Below are 12,016 nucleotides of genomic sequence, written 5' to 3'. Positions count from 1 at the left end.
CACTATCCTTCTAGTTTTCAATAATGCGTTGGACAGTTCTTAACCCAATTTTATTAGTTTCTTCAATCTCCTTAGATGTTTTCTCTGCTTGATGCATGCCAATGATTTGACCCTTCTCAAACAGACTAACATCTTTTCCATGACCACGGGATGTGTCTTTAGACATGGTTGTTTAAGTAATGAGTAGCTGCTTGTTGCATTAGTTGGGGTTAAATAACTTGTTGCCAGCTGAAAGATAATCTCTCTAATGCAGTAATTATCCAATACGAGGCTCGTACCTATTTGCTTAGTTAAATCCAGGTCCAGGGTCCATCCATGTTCCTCCTCTTTGACCATTTTTGAAATTGCCAGGAGTTACATGGAGTCAGGCACTGCCAAGATGGCGACGGCCTGGAGCCACACCAGCCAGCTTCAAAACCGTTTTTCAGAAATCCTGTGGAAGAGGTCACAAATGGTTTGTTCACCTTTATATGGAATAAACACAGCAGACCACACAAACACAGAGCTAAGTTAACAATAACAATTTACAAGTTTACTGCTAACAATCTGCCAGCAGAGAGGAGTTGGGAACATAAGAGACATCTTATCAGACACAGGTAACTGTGCTAATTGCATTTCTTTCCACAGAGAAGAGACACAGTCTTTCTCTGTGATTGCTGAACCCAGCAGGAGCTAGCAAACACTGCTTATACAGTTCATTTTGATGTTAATATAAGCTAACAAGCTGGCCTAGTTAGCCAACTAAGCAGCTTGAAGCTAGCTTAAGAGTTGAGAGGCTGTCTGTGTAGTGTGTTTATCTACAGCAGCACACTTTAGTTGGTTTATTCTGAATACCAACCTCTGTTGTTTCTTATTTATTCTTTACTGTGATAGCATAACAAAATGGCTGAATCCACAGAGCTTCTTTCATTAGGCCATATGGACTGAGCAACACAGCAACATTATGCCTCAGACCTCATTTGCTTTTGATGATCATTTCCTTCAGCTGTTTACACTTATGAATCACAACCCACCATGAGTGTCAGATGAATCGGGTCGGTAATGTTTTATAAAACACCCCCTTTAGCAGTAACACTCTGCCATCCTACCAGCATCAGTAAAATGATATGCTACCCCCAGTGGTTTCAAGTATGTTCCTCTTAGATCACACAGACAAGTTAGACAACCACAGAATGACTCCAGTAATTAAGATCAGCTGATGGACAAGTTGCCCATTTGAATCATCTGCATCTTTTCTCTCTCCTGCTGTGGAACCGCCCATCGAGGGCTCTTTGTCAGCGCACACATGCTATGCGTGTCATTTTCAGAGGCACACACTCAAATGCCTCCTCATGTGCGGTCACTTGTTTTGATTGCAAACCGTGTCTGTCATGATGATGCAGACAGTGCATAGCTCATCCTAAAGGTTTAACAGCTGTCTGTTCGGCAAGAGTTTCGCTTATATGAACCAAATAAATAATTTAGACAACAATATACTTCCCCCCTCTGCTCAAAAAGAGTTTTGCTCCTTGTCACACTTTTCTCTTCACTTTCCACAATGATGTATATGTGGAAAGCAGATATATGTGGATTCTAGAAGTCTGTTTTAACATTCACCTTCTAAAATGGAAGTGACAGTGGAAATATCCAGTATTCAAACACTGATAATGGATGTTTCAGAGAATTCAGAAAGGGGGGAAATGACAAGTAAAAGGAAGTAGATAAAAAAAATAATGATATAGCCTCAAGTTATAATCATAAAGTACAGTTATATGTATTTTCTTGTGTATTATGGACAACATATTGTCACTTGACTTTAATGTTCTCCAGTGCCGAGGGAAAGGTGTTTTCTCCCTTTCAACAATACATACAGATATCACATAAGCCCTGACAGCTCGTGGCAACCAGCGGAGATAAAAAACAAGTTATTTTTTAATTTGTTTGCTTTTTATGCCTTCATTTTTACAGGGAAAATTGTAGACACAGGAGTTGGGGACAACATGCAGCGAAGGGCACAGGCTAGAATGGAACCTGTGCCACTGCAGTGAGGGCTGTAGCCTCAGTTTATGGAGTCTCTATTTAACCAGGTGAGTCAGCGAGGCGCACCTGCTCCACCTCTCTGCTAATTTTTAAATTAGCCACAAGTCAAGCGCTATCTTCATATGAAATGTTTTTCGTTTTGCTTATTGCTTTTTGACAACAGCTGGTCACTAGTGGACATTCTGGGCTCTGGTCGCCTAGGTAACCATATCCCTACTGTGGGATGAATTAAAGGATTATCTGATCTTATTATCTAATTTCCCTTCCCAAATGTTTCTGAGGGAAACAAGCAGAACCTAAACATACTGCTATATCACTGACATTCTATCAGCAGGGTGAATTGGGTGGTAAGAACCAATGCGGTGGAGTTTTCTTACAATACATGTTTTGGGAATGTTTACCAGGTTAGCTCAAGGTTACCTTTGTAGTCACATATTCCATGCATGTCATTTATTTGGTGTCAGTTTCCAATGTATGACGCATTCCTTTATTAATATGACTACTTCAGCAAAGAGTTTTGCAAAATCAGGGAAGTTTTTATTTTGCTTAAATTGAAAATGTACATAAAAATATGTAACTCCTATTAACTCAATAGCAACAACTAGAATTTGCATATCGTGTTGAATCTAATAAGGGTAAAATACCTCTTTCATGTCTCTGTCTTTGAGTTTACTGGTCACTGCCACCCTTCCTCTCTGGTCATTTTTTAACCTCCACTTGCTTATTCGTCTTGCACTTTTGACCCCACCTAAACCCACAACTCTGCTGTTGAAACTGTTCCCACACTGGAGGAAACTCCACCTTCACCTTGTCATAATGAGACCTAGTTTCTCTCACCCTCTTGGGACATGAGGCCGTTGTGGGTCACCTCTCATGAGGCTTGGGGATAATTGGTTTGTTTAAAGAACCCAGTGAGAATAAGACGCACCAGAGGAACTACACCCATATTTAGCAGCTCGGCACATGCTATTGTGTGATTGCACTGGGCGAGCGAGAGAGAGAGAGAGAGAGAGAGATAAGCTCGTTGTTTTTGATCTAATTTTTCGCCTCTCTTCTATCTGGGTTAGAGATGGACTGTTATTGGAATGGCCACCTGTGGCACCAGGAGAAAGTGGACTATAATGGATAGCTGGGGCTTCCAACATGACAGCCGTGATGCTGAGCGTGTTAAGTAATCTGGATCATTAGGATGAGGGGTGCATATGTCTAAAAGGAGATAGTGGCTCTAATGTGATGAGATGAGAGGAGATGGACTGCCCTGTTGTGCCCGGAGCCCGTGTCAAATGAAAGGCTGCATGTTTATTCCTTCACCCGGGCGAGCGACTGGTCACTGATTGGCCAAATTAGTAGAGGACATAAGAGGACGTGAGATGACTTGCTGAGTGATATGTAAGAGGTAGTTTTTGGATGGCTGCCTTGCTCACCCCTAATTAAACTCCTATTTGCTAGTGTGGATATAACGGCACCAAAACAAATTTTAGTTGCCTCATCTATACCCATTAATTCTTGTAAGTCAGACACTATATAAATCGTAACTTATACATAAGTAGAATCGACAAATTGATCTGAAAGGCTGGTCATGTTATTGGCAGCGAGTTGGAGACGTTTGTCTCAGTGTGGGACAGGTCTGGTCTCATCCACTAGACCAGACTATAGAGGGCCAGCGAAGCTCATTCTCCAACAGATTGATCTAGCAGCGCTCCCAGAGTGAACCCTACAGGACTTCTTTCATACCCTACTCTATCCACCTGTACAACAACTCACCTTTCTGTAACAGATAACCCCATGTTATTTATGTTAATGGACACTATTGCACCTTACTAACATTCCTGTGTATATAATATACAGTATATTCTTCCATTTCTATTTCTTGTACATTGGTTCATAAGCTAATTCTGTACATTTTTGCTTATACTATTTTTATTTCCATGCGTTGTTCATTTTTCTGTGGCTTCTGGACTGGACATTACTAGACAGCTAATACTTACACAGTTGTGACTGAGCTAGCATGAATGAAACAGATTATACTAATCAGCTTTTTTCCCCAGGTATTTGCAAAATACCTCAAAGCTACTTGTCAGATCTGACAGTCACAATTTAGTATCAGTCAGTTTGTTGTGAAGATTCAGAGTCCATGCATTTGTTGAACTCCTCACTCTGTTACATGAATGTCCTCAAATCCATTTGGCCTTTTGTCCCCAGAGTTAAAATGTCATTGCTTCTGCAGCGAGCTGCTGGTGTGAGTAAAAGGTTCAAAGGCACGCACGCACGCGCACACACACACACACTTACACACACATGCGCGCTCTACACAGTGTTTCTTTTACTTCAGAGATGCATTACATAGTTATATTAGTTTCTGGTTCCGGGAGGCTCATCCTGAACACAACCATAACCGCTGGCCTAATTTTTTCTCTTGGTCTCACCATAACCTAAATTTAAATCCACTGCTCAACCCAGTCTTCAACCAAAAATGTAATCAGTAATATTGAGGGGACACAATGTCAGCAGGAGGAAGTCAAGTCCCCACAGCGCGTCAGATTTATGTTACCACAACATTTATCATTGATTCAAGCACACACAGGTGACAGGTTTATTGTATTAAATATGTACTGTGTGTTTGTTATCTGTGTCTGTTCTTCAAATTATCAGTGTTCATTCTGTCTCTTAAGAAGCAAGGATTCAAGGATTCAAGGATTCAAGGATTCTTTATTGTCATTTCAACACATGTTGGTACATGGGATGGAACGAAATTAGTTTCTCTGGTCCCGATTCAAGCCATAGCAGAAATAGAAAATAGAAAAGTATAAATATAAATAAAATTAACTAACTAAGAATCTGTACAAAAAAAAAAATAAATAAAAAATAAAATATCAAGAAGTATATAAATAAGCACTGTAAGCACAAAGGGAACTTAATTTTGAACCTGAGTTTCAAGCTTATCTCAAAGTTATCTTAAAGTTTGGCATAACCTATTAAAAAATCTGCCAACCAGCAAATGTGACACGGTAACAATTGTATCTCATTTCTTTAATTTGGACAGAACAGAAGCATAAAGTCTGGTAACCGGCAGAGATTCACCCCCTGGTATAAATCCATTAAGAGAAATTATGTTCAGCACATAACCTACCATGAAACCTCAGATTTTTTGTGGGTTTTGTTAATTTTGAATAGAGCAGAGCTTATTGTTTCCCCTTGTGTCCAGTCTTTATGCAATGGCTATTTCCCAAAATGTCAAACTTCTCGTGAGAGATCTGTGTGTGCGTGTGTTTTTTTTTGTTTTTTCATGTCCGTATCTCAATGGCCAAATGCCACTTAGCCAGTTTTAAACTGTTGATTCGCTCTCCAGCTACAGCATAAACATGGCTTCAGAAGATGTCTGCGACTCTGAAAACTCAAGTGGGTCTGCACTGGCTTCTCCTTTTTGTTTTCCAAACAAATGTCGTGTTTGTGTATTGTGCTTCTTCTTTTTTTGGTGGAAAACATTTCACGGCCTGGAACAAGAACAGCAAAGATCAGTGTGGAGGGGGCGTGGTGCATCAGCTGCAGGAGAGAGGTGTGGAGTGGGCTCAGGAGAGCAGCGCCAGGTGAGAGTGATTGGCACACCTGCATCCTGTTGAGCTGATCACTCTCTCCTTTTAATACAGTAGCGTGTTGGACACAGACACAGAAGGATGTGTGTCTGTGTTGTGATTTAAAATAAAGGAACTAAACGTCATCGCCATCTGAGCGATTCTCTGCTGAAGAACCCACAGTGGCATCAGAGTACGCCACAATCAAGCAAGAGATGTCCTCGGGATGCACTGCCATCAGCTGCGTAGCTCTCTTCACTGCCCCATCTGTGACACATGGGACCCGCTCGTGGTCATGCAATTTCTTGTATGAGGCTGTCAGGTGCTGAGAGATGGAAGAGAATCATAAACCCTTCATTAGTCCCTTCATTAGACGGCAGTTTCTCCCTCTTCTTCTCTCTTCGCCCCTCCTTTTTTTTTATCACAGCAACCTCTTTCTCCTCTCTCGATCTTTGTCGTCATCTCTGTGTTTTCTCTGTGACATCTGAACTTGTTGCGTTTAATAATTTTTATCAGACAATACATACAATATATGATATACTGTTTTTCATTTTTGACTAGACGTTTTTAAGATAATTTCAGTCTGTTTTATTGCAAATTGCCAACCTGCACCTTATACTGTTTTGTTTCTATTATTTGTACCGAATGCAAAACGGATGCTTTTGAGTAAATGTTCCGTCAGAGCTCTGCCTCCAGCAGAGACGAAGCATGTTGAGCTGAGCCCAGGGGAAAGGCAGGACACTCCTTAACCCACAAATCCATGCACTGGGAATTCTGAAAGTGATAGATCACACGATGAGACCGAGAGAAAGGGGATGGTGTGAAATTAGGAACAGAGAAGACACTGTGCAGAAGAGAGTCCCAGCCTTGGCTCTGAAAGGCAGTTGCAACATTTGGGATTGAAACCCCTACATGCAATTAGGGTAAAGCACTGCAAAACTTAACCCACTCATCTGACTGATGACTATTTTTTTTTTTTTTTTTTTTTTAGGGGAGCATGCATTGACATAGAAGCCTGTCTTGGGGGCGGTAGCAGACTAAATTAGATATGAGTTCTCATTTAAAAACACAGACCTTTGTTTTAAAACCGTGTAGTTTTAATGCAGGCCACTGATCTAATTAAGTTTATCCTATTTAGGGACCCTATCCTGGCCTGGCGTGTGTTATTTTATGGAAATACGCTATACCTGCAGAAGTCTGATCACATGCAGGAAAGAGAAGGGTATCAAGCACCGCCTGCATCAACTTATTTTATCTCCGATCCCCTTGGTTTCAATGGAAAGGTCAGTCATGCGCACAGGACCTCCAATCTCCAGTTTATACATACAGTATATCTGCTTTTCACTTTGATGTGGAATTTATGAGCTAACTAAACCTGTACTTCACTTGTTCCATATCCCCTTGTCCCAGATTCAGGTCACACCTTGATGCACAGCAATATGCTGCAGTGGTCTACTTGTAACTCTATCATTACCTTGTGGCACAATGTGATGTTCTTAAGAGATCACTGTACTAGAACTCATTCAGGTTGAATGTGCACGGTTCAGTGGAGTCATGGCAGTGAAAAATGATATTTTAATTCCCTCGTTTTTATTGAGCCCTTGCGGCTTGGTGTTGACCTTGACAGACAGCGAAGCCTCAGCATAAATGAATGAGAGCTGATTAATAGTTAATGCCCATTTCTATTATTACCTGAAGCAGTAGAGCTTGTACGCATGCATGTTTTCAAGGTTGTGTAATTTGATGAAAAGCAACATGACCCACTCATTTTTGTTTGTGCTGCGAAAGACAAACCTTTTTGTTTACCGATGACTAAAGGAAATGTGTTAAATTACTGGTGCAGTAATAGCTGAAAATTATTGGCAGCAATAAATGACTGCTTTCCGGCCCTTTCTCCTCTGCTTAAGAAACTCCTAAGCCTCTTAAAAGTCCCTGCTTTTAACAGATCTCACCTTGGAAGCTAAGATTCTTTAGGAATACCTTTATCTTTACCATAAGTAAAAAAAATAAATAAATTACACGTATCACGATGGAACCCAGGAAGAAGTAGTGCAGACTGGAAAATGTCCTTTCAGCACCCTTTAAAACTAGACTTTTAACACTTCTTTCAAGTTTTAATCCTGTAAGACTGGATCACTATCACATCAGACGAGCTTTAGCCTGTTTCCACTGAGCACTGTGGAGAGTTTATGCCTGACTGCAAAGGTGGCCTTGTGCCAAAAAAGCTGGTATCATCTAAATTAGAGCCTGGTAACTCCTGGTAGTATGGTGTCTTTCAGTGCTTTTCAAAATACAAAAATGAGGGAAACAAAAGTCCAGTGAGCATGAGCACATATTTTCTAGTCCATGAGGATTTTGCTTAAAGGCCAAATAAAAAAGATAAAGTCACTGATGTTTTCCCAAGTGAAATTGGCCATTTGATATGTTTCATTTGGAAATACAGACTCTGTCCTGAGCTAAGCTTTTACTCTTAATAACAATATTTCCCCCTTATTTGTTTTACCTTTTTTTTTTTTTTTTTTTCTCCTTTTTGTCCTGTCCAGCATCGAAGCAAGCAGAATAATGATCTGTTCTTTATATTGTGCTGAGCAGATTTTGATTTGCCAAGGGGAGCTTTATGAATGATAAGGCTCCTCTTGATAATCTCAGTTAAACTTTATTTTATTTTTTATACATGTTGGTGGATGGACCTTTACATAATATTGCTGAACCTGACACCTTCTTAGGTAACAGCCATAACAGTGTGTGACACATAAACCAATGCCGGTCTATTATCTCAGCCTTATTTGCATCCAGTGTCCTTTACTGCTCTCCAGCATTTGTTTGGCAAATTTTGAACATGCTTCAGGTTGACCACGTTTGACCTCATTTCCTACAGGCTGCGTTCTGTAGAACTGGATATATTCTTTGTCTATACATTATAATATGTCTACAGTTCTACCAGTAAACCCACCCAAAAAAATGCAAGAGACATGTTAAAATTGAAGAACCAGCAAGGACAGAGATATCTTGACCTAGTTGACCAGTTATAGGAGTTGTAGAACTAAATAGCCTTGTCATGAGCTACTTCCTGCTCGGTAAACATGCTTGAGGCCTCCAGGCCTGTCTCTGCCTAGAGTATATTAGCTATGGCCATGCATACCTGGGAGTCCAGAGAATGGGACCAAGCACTAAACCTGATTTGCAACTGGGCCAGGACCAGTCCTACTGCCTTCACCAGCTCAGCAAGCTCTAAGAATTACCCTTGAACTGCAAATGTGTCCTGCAGCAAAATAGCACATTGACAAAATTTATTCATAAACTGTTGTGAAATCTACATAATGGATCTCTCAATCCATTCTCATCTCCTCAGCGGTGCCATGGAGATCAGGCTAAGCTGTAATACTGATACGTAAATTGGACTTTGTGTGTAAAATTTGTGGAATCTCTTTCTAAAATCCTTGTTTCCCCAACTTCAAGAGAAACAAAACTCTGATTTAACGCAGCTTTACAAGATTCCTTCCCTAAAACATATAAAGTGGATTAATCTCAATTCTAGAACAAATTTTTTTTTTGCTTTTAAATTGAAACCGGTGAAATTTTTTTCACTGTACTGGAAGATTCTTGCAGTGTGTGTCTGTGACGGCACAAAATTCACTTACCACAACTATTTTGAGATGTGTTGTGTAGTCTTTGTTGTGTTATACTGTTCTTTACTGTTCAGAGCTGGATTTGCATCTAGGCCATATAGGTAAGAAGCCTTCTACTGCATGTGTCTGAAACTGAGCTCTGTGCAGAGAAGAGAGTACTATAATCAGGGCAGTGTTTTTATTTAAAGACTGTAATGTGGGCAGTGGCTATTCTCAGGGGCTTCAGTGCATCACTGCACCACTCTCCTAGAGGTGATCAGACCTCCTACTAACTTTGAACACCTCAGCCCTTTTCTACCCCACCTTGGAATCTGGTGCAGTCTGGTTCTGGATGTCCACTTTCTCCAGAGTCCTTTAAGCGTTGGCAAGGGGAAGGGATAAATCAAGAAAAAGACAAGGGGAGGATTGATGTCCTGTTTTGCATACAAGTCAATTTGTCACTTTTGTTTATGTGTGCATGATCAGTACCTTTATGTGTTTAATTTATGTTGTAGATATGTAGGCGGACAAGTGTTTTGTCATATTTGCTGATGTGCCTCTAAAACAAGACAGAGGGGTATATTAATCATGTGCGGGCATTTTTTCTGCTTTGAACCTTTCAGTGGGCAACGGAGGCCTGACTGCTGCAAGCGGCAACCAACCAACATTTTCATGTCAGGATGTCATTAACTACAACAATGAAGTGCACTAAACACAATTGTCATATAATGGTGAGTGGTTTCATCTGTTGGGTTTTTTCGCTGGAAAACAAAATTCGGTTCCACAAGGCTCATTACTGAGGACTAGCAGACGGATAGAATTTTTTCCCAGTATGGGTACACTGCAGTAAAAAACGATCTCTTGAAGGGGAACTACTGTTTTTTACAACCTGAACCTTATTTCTGGCATAAAATACGATTGTTTATTCACCCATATAACTTTTGTGTCATTTGTATTCCTTCGGGAGATAATTAGATCAGCGTATATCCATGTAGTGGGAGTGACTGGGGCACTGAAACGCAGCCTCTAAATAGCGCATTATCTATGGTTCGTCCACAGCCTCAGAATCGGTAAAATATTCAGCCATGTTGTAAAAAAATAGTAGTAGCAAATTACAGGTAAACAAGCCAATCGTCGGGGTGCTTGCAGCGCTCAGAGGCAACATCATCGAGGTCAGAATACATCATCTGGGGTCTGTAGGTCAATCTACAGACCCCAGATGACGATAACAGTTAACTGCGGACTCAAAAGGGAATAGCACTAGCGTACGATTACAAAATATTGGTGAAATGAATGAGTTTCGCGGCAGATAATGTGTTAATTTAGAGGCTGCGTTTCGGTGCCCCGGTCACTCACACTACATGGATATACGCAGACCTAAATATCTCCCGAAGGAATACAAATTACACAAAAGTTATATAGGTGAGTAAACGACCATATTTTATGCCAAAAATAAGGTCCAGGTTGTAAAAAACAGTAGTTCCCCTTTAAGGCTATAGTCTTTGGCTACTGAAACCCTGATTTCAAATTTTGCAGAACTGATAGATGTAGCAATCTCGAGTGATTGCAGCATCAGGAAGAAGGAACACAAGCAGCTCAAGAAATACCAAGGGCTGAAAAAAAAACAAAAAACTAGAAAAGATGTGTAAGATGAAAGCAACAGTGGACCCCGTGGTAATCTGAACACTAGACACGGTGACCCCCAAAGTCAGATTCCAGGAACAACATCCGAGATCTCTGTCCAGTAGATGCAGCACGAGGAACCCTTGTACCCTGAAACTCCTTGATCTCTGGTAGAAAACCCAAGTTTGAAGGAAATAAAGACCACCCACAAGGGTTGAGAGCAGAAAGACATTTGGATGTTTTGATATTTGCGACTTTTCTTGTTAGCCTTGTGTTATTTAAAGCAGTTTGATTTCCCTCCTAAGTGTTTAACACAATAAAGAAATTTGCTGAGTTGTCATCTGACCTTTGACAGACAACGAAAAGTAACTAAATTACCCCACAATAATACGAGGAGTTCCACCCACCAGAAGAAGTGAGAACAGTTTATGAACAAAACCGGTCATGTGAAATAACCAAGCTTGAGTTATATCTCCCAGAGTAGGACAGGGTTTCATAAGACTTATTGTTTATTTTCCACTTGGCATATTTCCTTAATATGGCCATTGTAGTGTACCTTGCACTCCTCACCTTTGTTGTAGAGAATTGGGGGAAACAAGGAACTGCACGAAACACAGTGTGAAAAGCGGTTATCAGGGCGACTAGCCTGAGCTCCCTTTATTTACATTAGTCATATAAACCATTCAGTTTCAGCATGTCATTAAGTAAACACAGGAATTGAATTGGAAATATTGCAGGTTAAATTAAAATTCTCCTTTCAGGTGTCAGTGTGAAAGACACCTACAGGACACACAACACTCCCTGCTGCCTGCCTGATCTTTACCTAAGGTGTTGGTAAAGCCTTTTTGGAGCTTGTAGTGTGTGGTATTACACACCCACAGAGCTATTGAGCACTCGGTTATAAAACAGAGTGGCAGAAAGAGGGAGTGTACAACATCTGAGAGGTTTAAAGATGGGAGAAAAAGAGTAGGTGGATTCCAAAAAGATTTTTTAGGACTGATCCTAATTAAGGAAGTTCCTAAGTAAGGAAGTTATCTGCATATTTTCTGAGAATTGTTTTCTTGTTATTGTATTGCAAAAGTTATTCTTAATTAATTAGAGCGTTAAGATTCAACATTCAAGTGGTGTTTGTCACTTCCACAATATTTAATGAAAACATACAGAGGTGTGAAATGCTGTTTCTCCTCATCGCAC

This window comes from Chelon labrosus (assembly GCF_963514085.1).
Source record: "Chelon labrosus genome assembly, chromosome: 17".
NCBI classification, from domain to species: Eukaryota; Metazoa; Chordata; class Actinopteri; order Mugiliformes; family Mugilidae; genus Chelon; species Chelon labrosus.
This window is presented reverse-complemented; position numbering follows the sequence as displayed.